At 47.0% G+C, this 12,359-nt stretch overlaps 1 long non-coding RNA gene across 3 annotated transcripts; it reads left to right on the top strand.

The window, feature by feature from the left end:
• The first annotated feature begins 838 nt into the window (after positions 1–838).
• On the top strand, positions 839–11,816 carry LOC148004756 (uncharacterized). 3 transcript variants are annotated; one of them, XR_015625453.1, is made up of 5 exons: positions 839–987; positions 4,913–5,050; positions 6,434–6,589; positions 9,585–9,863; positions 10,050–11,816. It is a non-coding gene; the product is annotated as an uncharacterized LOC148004756 (long non-coding RNA). The 3 variants fall into 3 exon arrangements; XR_015625454.1 differs by lacking the exon at positions 6,434–6,589 and having other exon boundaries at positions 858–987; positions 10,050–11,679; XR_015625455.1 differs by lacking the exons at positions 6,434–6,589; positions 9,585–9,863 and having other exon boundaries at positions 857–987; positions 10,050–11,677.
• The last annotated feature ends 543 nt before the right edge of the window (positions 11,817–12,359 follow it).

Raw genomic sequence — 12,359 nt, 5'->3', positions numbered from 1 at the left:
CTGACTCCCTGGGTCCATCTGCCACCTGTTCTCAATGGTTCACAAAGACACCGCTGAGTATCGCCTCTGGCCATCTGAGGATTCCTCCAACAGCTGGGTCCTCTCTGGTTGGGCTGTCCTGCTCTCTGAGTCTACTCTTATCAATGAGCTTTATTGCACCAAGCTGTCATGTGTTTGCTTCCCTGTGTATCCTGTCACTTGCTCTAACGGTAGGGGTGCTGTCTGATTTTCTCTAGACCAGGGTGCAATCTGTCTGCCAGGCACTCTACGGAATCCTGTCCCTGCCTCCTTTCTCAGGAACACACTAGGCTCTTACACACACACACACACACACACACACACACACACACACACACACACACCTAGTGGGGAGTTAGGGCAGAAGAGACAGTTCATGGCATCATCAGAGACAATTCTCCAGTACCTGCAGTCTCTGTTAGCAGGCTTCCTTTCCCCTAGAAGTCCAGACTATGCAGCAGGATTGTAAAGGAACCCTTTTCTCTTGAGAGTCTGAGAGGGTTGGCTAACAATGCCAGACTGGACCATCTAAGAGAGGAGGAGCTGTCTGGGGCAGCTGTGGCCAGGAAAAATTGAATGCAAGCCACACACGTAATTCTAAGTTAGCTTCTGCCTCATGTAAGAAGGTCAAAAGAAATGTGGCCATTGACTTTAATCTTACCGTGTTTAATGTTAGTGTTTCAGCTTGAAATTCATTAGTTCATTTGCTGCTGCTCTATGTCTGCCTCCAAATTCAGAGTATGTTTTATGTTTCGAGTATAAACCACCAATCAAATGCTCAGTGGTTTGTGGCTTGTGGCTTCCTATTGCTCAGGAAGACTAGGTTCAGAAAACCGTTGCATTTGGGGAGGGTCTCTCATGGACACTTTAAAATATCACATGCTTACTTTCATCTTGGTGACTTTAGGGTCAAGCATGGCCTAGAAGATCTATTCAGGAGGGGGACGTGGACACATGGGCAGAAGTGAGGTGAGGTGCAGGGGTGAGGTGCAGGGGTGAGGTGCAGAGGTGGGGCAGGTACTGGGGTACAGGAGGAAGTGCTGCCACCTCCTCTCTCACCAACCATCTCTCAGAGTTCAAGGTGCCAGGCAGGAACGAGGGTCCGCTAGTAACCAGAGTGTTGGGGGATGGTTTTGTACATTGTTTATTCAGATACTGATTACTGGTGTCCAGAGATCTGGTTGCAGTCTGGATGTTAGCATTGTCAAGCATCTCCTGTCTCAATGTTGTGTAAAACTTGCTTTCCATCACCTCTGATTGGTTAGTAAAGAGCTGATCAGCCAATAGCTGAGCAGGAAAGAATAAGGCGAGACTTTCCATCCAAGCGAGGGGTCGTGGGTGACCAGAGGAGAGAAGAGTAGTCCCCAGGAAAGAAGGAGGGAGGACACTGATAGAGCAGGAACAACCCGGAGGAGACTCAGTCAGCAGGCTGGGAAGCAGGCCAGGCCAGCACAGTCGGGTTAGAATAGATGAGAACCCTGCCCAGCTATAGTGCAAGCCTTTTAATAAACATCCCAGGTCTCTGTGTCATTGTTTCAGAGCAAGGGCGGGTGTAGACAAACCTCAACCCAGATGTGATGGGTCAACCCTGTGCTTTTGGCACCTGGGAGACTGAGGCAGGAGGACCTTTTCAAATACGAGGCTGCCTTGGGCTACCACATAAGTCCACTTCTCAAAAAGGCAGGGAGGTGACTGGGGAGAGACTTAGTAATGTACTTACCACGTAAGCAAGGACTTGAGTTCAATCTCAGAATCCACTAAAAACCCCCAGGCATGGCGGTTTACGCCTAGCAATCCTGGTACTGGGGAGCCAGGGATGGGTAGATCCTCAGATACAACTGAGAGACTCTGCCTCAAAAACTGAAGTGGATGGATGCTGAGGGAGGGAGTCTGAGGTGGACTTCAAGCCCGCACGCACACGCACACATGCGTACACACCCGTGAGTCAGATCTCTTCCAGGGGGAGAGGGAACCGTGGAGCTGATAAGGGTCTAAGAGGACCGGGCTCAGACGACTGGGCATGTTAGATGTCTGTCTTTCAGACCCCATGCTGGCCTCTCCCAAGCCCCTGAGTGTTGTGTGTGGTATTACTTACTGTCAACCACCGTGTGTTCAAAAGGTGGCTATAGCATCTGTACACAGGGCAGCCTGGAAGGTAATTGCCCAGTTAGGAAGCTAGGCCTTGCTTCAGAAACTGCCATCAAAGGTCTGTGGGGCTCCCCGCCAAGCCTTGAGGAGCTTCTCCCGCTTTTTATTGGCGAGGAAGCACTGACTAGATAGCAGATGCCAGTAAACAGTGAGTCAGGGAGCAAGCCAGCGCCTGGGCCCTTCATTAGCACGGCGCTAGAATGATGGCTCTGTGAACCCTTCCTTGTGGACCAATGTCACCACATCCTGCCTCAGGGGATGGCTGAAGACCTAAGGGGTCCCCTATGACCCTCCTTACTCTACGAAGGTGGATGAAGGAGGCCTCACCTCTTCTTTATGAGTCATGCAGTTATGGTATTAAGTCTTCGTTAAGATTTATTTTATTTTTAATTGACTCATGCTCATTCTTTTTTTTTTTTTTTTTTTTTTGGTTCTTTTTTTCGGAGCTGGGGACCGAACCCAGGGCCTTGCGCTTCCTAGGCAAGCGCTCTACCACTGAGCTAAATCCCCAACCCCCATGCTCATTCTTAAATGATGCTTTAAACATGTTTTTTGTTTACCTCTTTTCCAGCTGCCATCTCTGTTACCTGACCCTTGTGCTCTGTTCTCCCTTTTCAAACGCTCTCCACTTTCCAAGGGCTCCTCCCTTATGAAGTGCTCCTCCCTTTTCAAGGGCTCCTCCCTTTTAAAGTGATTCTCTCTTTTCAAATACTCCTCCCTTTCCAAATGCTCCTCTCTTTCCAAATGCTCCTCCCTTTCCAAATGCTCCTTCCTTATGAAGTGCTCCTCCCTTATGAAGTGCTCCTCCCTTATGAAGTGCTCCTCCCTTTTGAAGTGCTCCTCCTTTTTCAAGTGCTCCTCCCTTTTCAAATGCTCCTTCCTTTCCAAATGCTCCTTCCTTATGAAGTGCTCCTCCCTTTTCAAGGGCTCCTCCCTTTTAAAGTGATTCTCTTTTCAAATACTCCTCCCTTTCCAAATGCTCCTCCATTTCCAAATGCTCCTCCATTTCCAAATGCTCCTTCCTTATGAAGTGCTCCTCCCTTATGAAGTGCTCCTTCCTTTTGAAGTGCTCCTCCCTTTTGAAGTGCTCCTCCTTTTTCAAGTGCTCCTCCCTTTTCAAATGCTCCTTCCTTTCCAAATGCTCCTTCCTTATGAAGTGCTCCTCCCTTTTCAAGGGCTCCTCCCTTTTAAAGTGATTCTCTTTTCAAATACTCCTCCCTTTCCAAATGCTCCTCCATTTCCAAATGCTCCTCCATTTCCAAATGCTCCTTCCTTATGAAGTGCTCCTCCCTTATGAAGTGCTCCTTCCTTTTGAAGTGCTCCTCCCTTTTCAAGGGCTCCTCCCTTTTAATGTGCTCTTTCCTTTTGAAGTGCTCCTCCCTTTTGAAGTGATTCTCTCTTTTCAAATGCTCCCCCCCTTTTCAAATGCTCCTCCCTTTTCAAATGCTTCTCCCTTTTCAAATACTCCTCCCTTTCCAAATGCTCCTCCCTTTTGACGTGCTCCTCCCTTCTGGCTTTCGTTTGACTGGAGCCTGGGAAGTCAGGTCACTGTGTCTTGGTATAGCTGTGTATACCAAGTATACCAATATAACTTTTTCGTCAATGTTCAGTTACCTACAGATAACTGAGGAGACCCTTTATTTGCCTGTAAATGTGACTTTTCTAGGCCATAGCAATCCTCTCTGCCTTTTATATTTGATGCCACTTTTTAGGATAGTAGAGAGAATAACTGCAGCTTAGGCTAGAGCACAGGGAACTTCCTGGAGGACGCACAAAGTTGGTATTATTTGCCTCATCAGACGGTTTCGTTTGCTCACTAACCCTGGGCACATTTACAGATACTTTTAAAGAATGCATTCATTGCTTACTATCTACACCAGAGAGGTGGAAACCAAGCTTACTTTCTCTCTCACTTGTCTTTTAAAAGCAGATCCATCTAGGGTGCCATTCAAAACGTGGAGAGAAATAGAAGCCCGCTGATTGTCTTAGGCTGGAGCCTGATGATAAAGCTTTGATGGAATCAGAAATCCTTCCATTTTCTGTTCCTCAGAGCATCTGCCCTTTACCCTTTTCTCTGTAAAGGACTTGAGGGCCAAATATGCAAGGCTAAGTCTCATGGGGGGAGGGGCAGTGAGTATTTCCAGTTCTCCAGTCAGAAGAGGGCAGGGCAGAGGGAGGGCTCTAGGGAGAGAACTGGGGGCCACTTGGGAAGATAAGGGACACGGAGTCACTGAAGCTGGCCATCATGGGCTAACACCACAACAGGCAAAATTCAGGGCCAGGTCACAAACTGGGTAGGAGATGGAAGGGAAGTGGAACGTGGCACCCATCTTGTTAAGCTCCTGTACAGAGACATGAACTCCTCCGTTCTGGGGAGACACCTGAAACCCGTGAGCAAGGTTTACACAATAGAAAGCCGTGGATAAACTGCACCTTTCCAGGAAGTGCGTGAGGTTGAGCTTAACCCCGGGGACAGCCAAGATCAGTTGATACCATGACTCAGCCTATGGCTTCATCAAGCCTCTGCCTACCTGTCTCATGGGAGGGAAGGTGGGGTTGTTGGTTTTGTAAACTTCCCTGAAGTCCTTTATTGAAACACTCTTCAAAAGGGCCCAGAAGTATAATTAACCCTCAGCTATTAGATACAGGGTCGCTATAGACAGGGCATGGGGTAGGGTGATGATGTCATATGGCCACTTTCCACAGTAAAAGGGATGGATGAGCTATGGTGGTTCTTTTCTGTCAGCCTGACTGAAGAGGCTCTGCTAGGAGACATAAGGCTGCACGTGTCTGACACAGTGTTCCACAGAGGCTTAACTGAAGTGGGTGGCATCATCCCCTGAGCCGGGGCACCAGACTGAATAACAGGAAAGGAGAAAGTCAGGTGAGTGTTAGCCCCCTCACTCCTCCCTGCTTCCTGACTGGATATAGTGTGCCAAGCCACCTCATGTCCCTGCGCCATGGTGGATAGACTGTGTTCCTCAAGCTCTGAGCCAAACTAAGCCCTCTCTTGCTTAAGTTGCTTTGTCAGGTGCAAAATGATTCACACATCTTTGGAGGGGATGCCTTTGAGGAAACTGAGGATTAACTTTCCAAAGAACCTGTGCATGCCTCAGAAGCCCCCCCCCCCATTTCTTTGTGCTGAGGGCTGGTCTCTCACGGGGACAATCCAGCACTTTCCAAGTGATGATGAGAGGTGAAGCAGATGCTCTGTGCAAGTGTGGCCTGCCTGTGACAGGGGATGCCTGGAAGTGCTCCCGGTGTTCTGGGGGACTGTACCAAAATGCACCTTCTAGTGAAGGAATATGGGCTCGTATGTGCTCCAGTGTGTGTCTGTGTAGACACGTTCTTGCCACATTTCAATTTGCCTTAAACAAGACAAACACGGACTGGTTGGGGTGGTACAAGTCTGTAACCCCAGACTTGGGAGTCTGAGGTGAGAGGGTTACCATGAGTTTGATGACAACCAGAGTTACATAGCAAGACCTTGTTAAAACAAACAAATGAAATTAAATTTAAACAACGCAGTATAGGCACCACCCTCCATTGAAATCCCTGTGTAAATCCCAGCTTAGGCAGGTATCTATGTGTTAGTGATATAAGTGGCATAGAATCCTCTTGGAATGGAAGTCTTGGTCGAACCTAAGAACAGACAGCAGATTGAATAATCAAACAACAGTGACAAGGGCTAGGTGTGTAACTCAGTGTTGATGTGCTCACCTAGAATTGGCCCAGAACTGAGTTTGATTCCCAGCATCACAAAGAAAGAAAAAAGAAAAGACAGAAAATGTGGATCAGTAGGTCTCTTGAACCAACACAGTGAAAGGAGAGAACTGACTCCTGCAGGTACTTCTCTAACCTTCACACACATGATGCGGTATGTAAACATGCATGTGCATATGTGTGTGCGTGCATACACATATACACAGACTATATGTGTGTGTATGTATATATACACGTACGTACATATTACACATTTTTTAAGAAGAAAAGAACTAAAGCCAAGCTGTCACTAGAACATAAATTAATGTTGACTAATAGTGCTACATTTCAACTTATTCTCAACTATGACAGCTTTTGCTCTTTTGTGGATTATTGGAGAGGCCACAACAGAGACCCGATGGCCCTCCGAGCTTTGTAGTATGGTAACTTCGAAAAGGAAGACAAGAACCTCCAAACAAATGAACAAAATTTCAAAATCCCTCAAATGCCATGACATAAAGAAATTCAAGACTTCTCAGTTTTTTTCTCTCCACTGTCCCCTCAGGAGCCAGATGCTCCCAGGGAGCTTACGGTGCTGCTCCTGAACCCTGGGCTCTGCAGCCCTCTTACTGCCTTCCTTTTCACCCCTTCCTCAAGTCTCCAGAGACTCACCGGCCTCGTGTACCCCAGGATAGCTATGAATGTAATCCAACACATAATTGTAAGCTTACTTTAAACATTATTGAGAGGAGGGGGAAGGGAGAGGGAAAGGGAGAGGGAGAGAGGGAGAGGAAGAGAGGGAGAGAGGGAGAGAGGAAGAGAGGGAGAGAGGGAGGGAGGGAGAGGGAGAAAGAGGGAGGGAGGGAGGGAGAGAGAGAGGGAGAGAGAGAAAGAGGGAGAGAGGGATATATATATATATATATATATATATATATATATATATATATATATATATATATATAGAGAGAGAGAGAGAGAGAGAGAGATATTTTTGCAGCTCATGACCCCAAATCAAGACGGTCAGTTAGGTATGGCTGCTCACACTTGTTAGCCTGAGACAGGAGGATCACTGTTCATTCCAGGCCAGCCTAGGCTACATAATAACACTGTCTTTAAAAGAAAAAGTCAGCAGGACTCTAATTTCATAAGAGGCCTTAGGTTTTCTTGGCAGAATTCAGTGCTGAGTCTTGGGCTCCTGGAAGCCATCAGAGCCATGTGCCATATGGCCACATCTGTGACACGGCACACTGTTTTTTCACAGTCAACAGGAGACCTTATCTGATGCTTCAATTCCCTCTTCTCAAAGAAATGTCTATTTTCTTCTCTGAAGGGATCATCTGGTTGGGCCAGACCAGTCAGGGTAATTAATCTCCCTTGGGTTAACTCAATGTCAACCTTAACTCGTCAGTAAACCTATTTTTGCTTCATCTTTGCTGTATTATGTGACTTTTGATTGGAGCAAATGTATTATATGTTTGAACATCCTGCCCACATTCAAGGGATGTCATTTCATCATAGGACAAGGGCTCAGGGGTCGTTCCAAAATTCTACCTACCTCATAGGTGCTGGCACCCACCTGTCCTCCGTTATTCACCCTAAAGTTATAGGCATTGGTTCTTAGCCTAGACAGGTAGACAAGCACACACATCCGGTGAAGGAAATAAACACAAAGTGTGAAGAAAAGTAGAAGGGGAAAGCTAATCTGTGGTTCCGATGATGGGGTAGGGGAGGAACAGTTAGTGGGAGACTTGAGAAGTGAGGTTTCAGTTGGAGAGACTTGTTGTCCTCCTAGGTTTTGTGTCTCCATTGTTAGCACTTGTCCGAGAAGCCCGGGACACCCTGACAGAGGTTGCTCACCAGTGACCATATGAATCCTTTCCATGTGAAGGCAGGAAGAGTACCTTGTAGACACAGGGAACTCTGTGCCGAGAGTCCAGAAGTGTAAAGCCACATTCTAGAAATGTCTGTTACTCTTTGAGCATGAGAGGCAAGAAGTTACAGAAGACAGAAACTAGGCTAGAGTGTGCAAGCCTTAGACATCCGCTAAGAAGGTAGACTTTGTTCAGTAAGTGAAGGGCACAGTTAATAGCTTTTCCAGAGAGAAAGATCTGGCTTCTGTGTGAGGACTGTAGCTCCCAGGAAAAGCATAATTTGAAGGCTGATTTTTGCTGGGAAGGAGAAATGAATGAGTAGGAGTGTTCAGAAGAGTTCATCGCAGAAGCTGTGTGGTCCAGGGAAGAGAGGGAAAGGCAAAAAACGGAGATGGTACAGATGGGAACAACTGGCTGCAAAGCCCCCCCCTCCCCCCGGAAGCAATGCTGGCACAGAAGCTTGCTTGACAGAATTTGAGGGGTAAGGCAGCTGTGGCGGGTGCCTAGCTTAGGAGAAGACCAAGAAAGAGATGGATTGAGCTTGAAGAGAGGGGAGGTCTGAGGCCTGGAGCCTGTGGGCAAGGCCAATGTGAAGGCAGGGGAAGGGCAGCTGTGGAGACCCAGGGCACCCTGAGGGTGTGTTGAGGCTTACATTGTGACAAACAAAGATGTCCCAGGGTTCTGATCTCTGTGCTTTGTGGAAGTCTCCAGCTTAGTTAGACGAACGAACACACATAAACTCAAAAGATGATGACGTTCAACTGAAATTTTCTAATGTGATGTCTAGGGAACATCCGCATTCTTGGGAAAATATTGATGAGCTTTTTAACCATAAAAGTATCATGATACCTGTAACCTTCTCTCAGTTCAGAAAAGAATAAATAACAGTGAGGCAGGGGGATAGAATGACGGCTAAGTGGTTAAAAGAACATCTATCTGTTTGTCCAGAGGATCTGAATTTAGTTCTCAGCATTCACACTGTACCTTCCATTTATCTGTAACTCTAGTTCTACAGGATCCAACTTCTTCTGACCTCCAAGACTATCAGGTATAGGTGTGGTACACAGGGATACATGCAAGCAAACACTCATACACATAGAAATAAATTTTGTTTAAAAAAAAGGACTAATGAGTCACGACAAGGAACAGTCACATGAGTCCATGCACAGGACATGAGAAGACAAAATTCAATACAACTCAAGTGTCAGGGTGTGAAGGATCCTTAAACTCAGTGTCTGGGAACATATACCAAGGAAGTTGGGGAATGCCTCATTGTCTTAAGGCACTGTGCCCAGGAAAACTCTTGCTGGCATTCCGGTGCCTTAAGAAAACAGGGGGAGGGGCTGGGGATTTAGCTCAGTGGTAGAGCGCTTGCCTAGGAAGCGCAAGGCCCTGGGTTCGGTCCCCAGCTCCGAAAAAAAAGAACCAAAAAAAAAAAAAAAAAAAAAAAAAAAGAAAACAGGGGAGCAAAGCTCACCACACCAGTGAGGTTTAAGGGACCATAAACCTCTAGTGAAAGTAGCTGGAGAACAGATCTGGGTAGACTTTTCTCCTGGTCTTAGAGAAGAGGCGTTTCCACTGAGATCTGTACCTTTTGGTTGAGGAGACATTGAGTTAAAATATATTATTCTCTTTTTAGCTCTGTAATTAAGAGATTGGGACCATGTATCCAGTGGCACCTCCTGTGACTTCTCTGCCCTGTTTTCTCATAACTTGGAGAACAAAAGAGTGTTTTTCATCAGAGCATCAGGGGTGGGAGAGGATTTCACAAGAAGGAGGATCGCTGTGAAAAACAAACTTTTAAAAGGAGACAAATCTGCTTTCGGTTCCCTTTTCTCTCCTCAGACTCCACCAAACAAACGGAGCAAGCAGGAGCTGCCGCTCTGGCCTGCCAATGCTTGGATGCGGTTCAGGACCGCCCTAAAGTGGATACTATACTAACTGAAAAAGCATATTTGGACAAAGGCAGGCATATGCACGTCGCCTCCTCCCAGTCATGAGACTCGTTATTCAGAACACTCAGCCAGGGCCCAGATCAGCTGAACCCAGAGATCAAGAGCCAAGCAGTAAATTTCCCCATTTTCTGCACCATGAAAGCCTAAGTCTTGCTGAGTAGCTGGCCAGGTATTAACATTCTCCGTAACTTGGCAAAGCAGCATGCACGCACGTGCACGAGCATGTGCACGTGCACATGCATACACACGGGGGCAGGGGGTGCTTTTGATCCCCTCTTTTAATTAGAATAGCAAACTGCAGTTCCAGGATGATGTGGAGGACATGTTTGTGAGACGATTCTTCTCTTGCATTCAGTCAGCAGGTGCTGAGACTGAGTTCAAATGTCAGTGAAGTTCATGGCTGAGAGAGGGATTTATGAACTTGGAACGGAGTCTGATAGGATGGAGAAGAGAGATCCAGTCTGAGGGAAGGGCAGGAGGCCCAAAGCCAACAGCAAGAGCAGCCTGTAAGGCGAGCCACCAGCCCCTCGACCTGTGTGAACCAAACCTGGATCCGTTAACCAAAGCAGAGTCAGAGTGGCATGTGCTGGCACGTGCCTGTAACTCTAGAACACAAGAGGCTGAGGCTGCAGGAGCTCAAGTTCCAGGCTAGCCTCGGCTACTTAGTAAGGATGCCTCAAAACCAGTAAAAACTGAACCAAACTGACAAAGAAGCCATAAGAAGGTAGGAAGGCTGGAGAGCGGTCTTTCTTTAGGATTTGTTTGCTTTATGTGTGTGAGTGTCTACCTCCCTGTGTGTTTGTGTACCACCTGAACGCAGTCACAATGGAGGTCAGAAGAAAGTGTTAGATACTATGGAACTGGAGACAGATGATTGTGAGTCACCACGCGGGGTCCAGGAACTGGACTCAATTTCTCTGCAAGAGCAGCCAGTGATTTTAACTGTCGAACTGTCTCCCTCTACCTTCCCCTCCCCTCCTCTCTCCTCCTCTCCCCTCCCCTCCCGTCCCCTCCCCTCCATCACAAAGGTCTTTCTTATTGAGAATGGGAATTGTTGCATGCCTCTCCCAAATGCACCTGGCAGGGTTTTGCAAGCCTCTCTGGAAAAGTGTGGGGATACTCTCTAACCTCTTCATCTACACGACAAGTCTACATGAACAGAGAGAGTGGATTTGAATACCAGTTCTAAGGGACTCCTCCTGAGACCTGAACACATTCATTTGCCACGAGAAGCTTTCGGTCAATGCAGAGGTGAAAATGCAATACAGCCAGTCCAGACCTGGGTCTGCTGTGACCCCAGAAGGCTCTGAAACGCCTCTGACCCTCAGTCCACACAGTGAGAACAGCAATGTTCCAATCTGGGATCATTACCAGCAACTCCAAAATTCGAAGGTTTCACCGAGGAATAGATTTTAATTTGTCTTATTTTTAATTTTTAATAGTGTGTGTGTGTGTGTGTGTGTGTGTGTGTGTGTGTGTGTGTGTGTGTGGTGTGCAGGTGTCCATAGAGGCCAAAGGCCTCACATCACCTGGAGCTGGATTTACAGACTGGGAGCAAACTCCAGTCCAGCAACTGTTTTTTTTTTTTTAAAGATTTATTTATTATTATATTTATATGAGTACACTGTAGCTGTTTTCAGATACACTGGAAGAGGGCAACAGATCCCATTACAGGTGGTTGTGAGCCACCATGTGGTTGCTGGGAATTGAACTAAGAACCTCTAGAAGAACAGTCAGTGGTCTTAACAGCTGAGCCATCTCTCCAGCCCGCAGCAACTGTTCTTAACCGCCGAGCTATCTTCCCAGCCTGTAAATTTTACTTTCTCTTAGTGTTTGTGGTTTGTGGTACATGTGCATGATGCGTGTGTGTTTCGGGGTTGTTGAAGGTGTCAATGATGGACGAATATATGAAGCACTTGTGACAAAACCTGGCACTGTGCAAATGCTCAGCAAATAAAACTACTGCCTATTATTTTAAACCGCTCATTGGGAGCCTGGTGTGAGTGCCCGCCTTTAATCTCAGCCCTCGGGATGGTGGATACAGAGGGATCGGGAGTTCAAGAGTATCCTTGGCTACATGGTAAATTCCAAGACAGCCTGGGCTACAAGAGACTCTGTCTCCAAAAACAGATAAATAAAAATGAAAAATAAAGACACTAGAAGACTTTGAGGTTGTGAATATGCTAGTTACCCCCATTGATCATTATACATTGGATACATATCAGGAAATATCTCAAGGAACCCCACAAATGTGTACAGCTTCTGTGTGCCTGCTAAAAACAAAGTCGGGTCAGGGGAGGTGGCTCAGTGGCCAGGAGTGGGGACCTCCATTCTTGAAGTGTATATGAGCTTCCCAGCACCGGTGTCCAGTGGCTCTCAACTACCTGTGACTCTAGCCCCAGGAAGTCAAATGCCTTCCTTTGACCTCCACATATTGACTCCCGATATTGGGCCCGCTCCCTCCAAAGGTTGTGTAACAATGGCTGAAGGCTCCGTGTTGGAGCCACAGAGACTTCCCTGTAGTCTCCCTGAGATCATTCGATTTCAGTTTTTTTATGTGAGAAATGGGCTAATAATACCTGGGGCCCGGTCCAGAGAGTGCTGAGGAGGGAAGCAGATAAACATTTCTACACAGTGTGTGGGCTGAACATCGAGAAGCAGAGTC

Source organism: Rattus norvegicus, chromosome 7 (assembly GCF_021556685.1).
Source record: "Rattus norvegicus strain SHRSP/BbbUtx chromosome 7, alternate assembly SHRSP_T2T, whole genome shotgun sequence".
Classification (NCBI taxonomy): domain Eukaryota; kingdom Metazoa; phylum Chordata; class Mammalia; order Rodentia; family Muridae; genus Rattus; species Rattus norvegicus.
The sequence above is the reverse complement of the archived record's forward strand: the minus strand, read 5'-3'. Positions and strand labels throughout refer to the sequence as shown.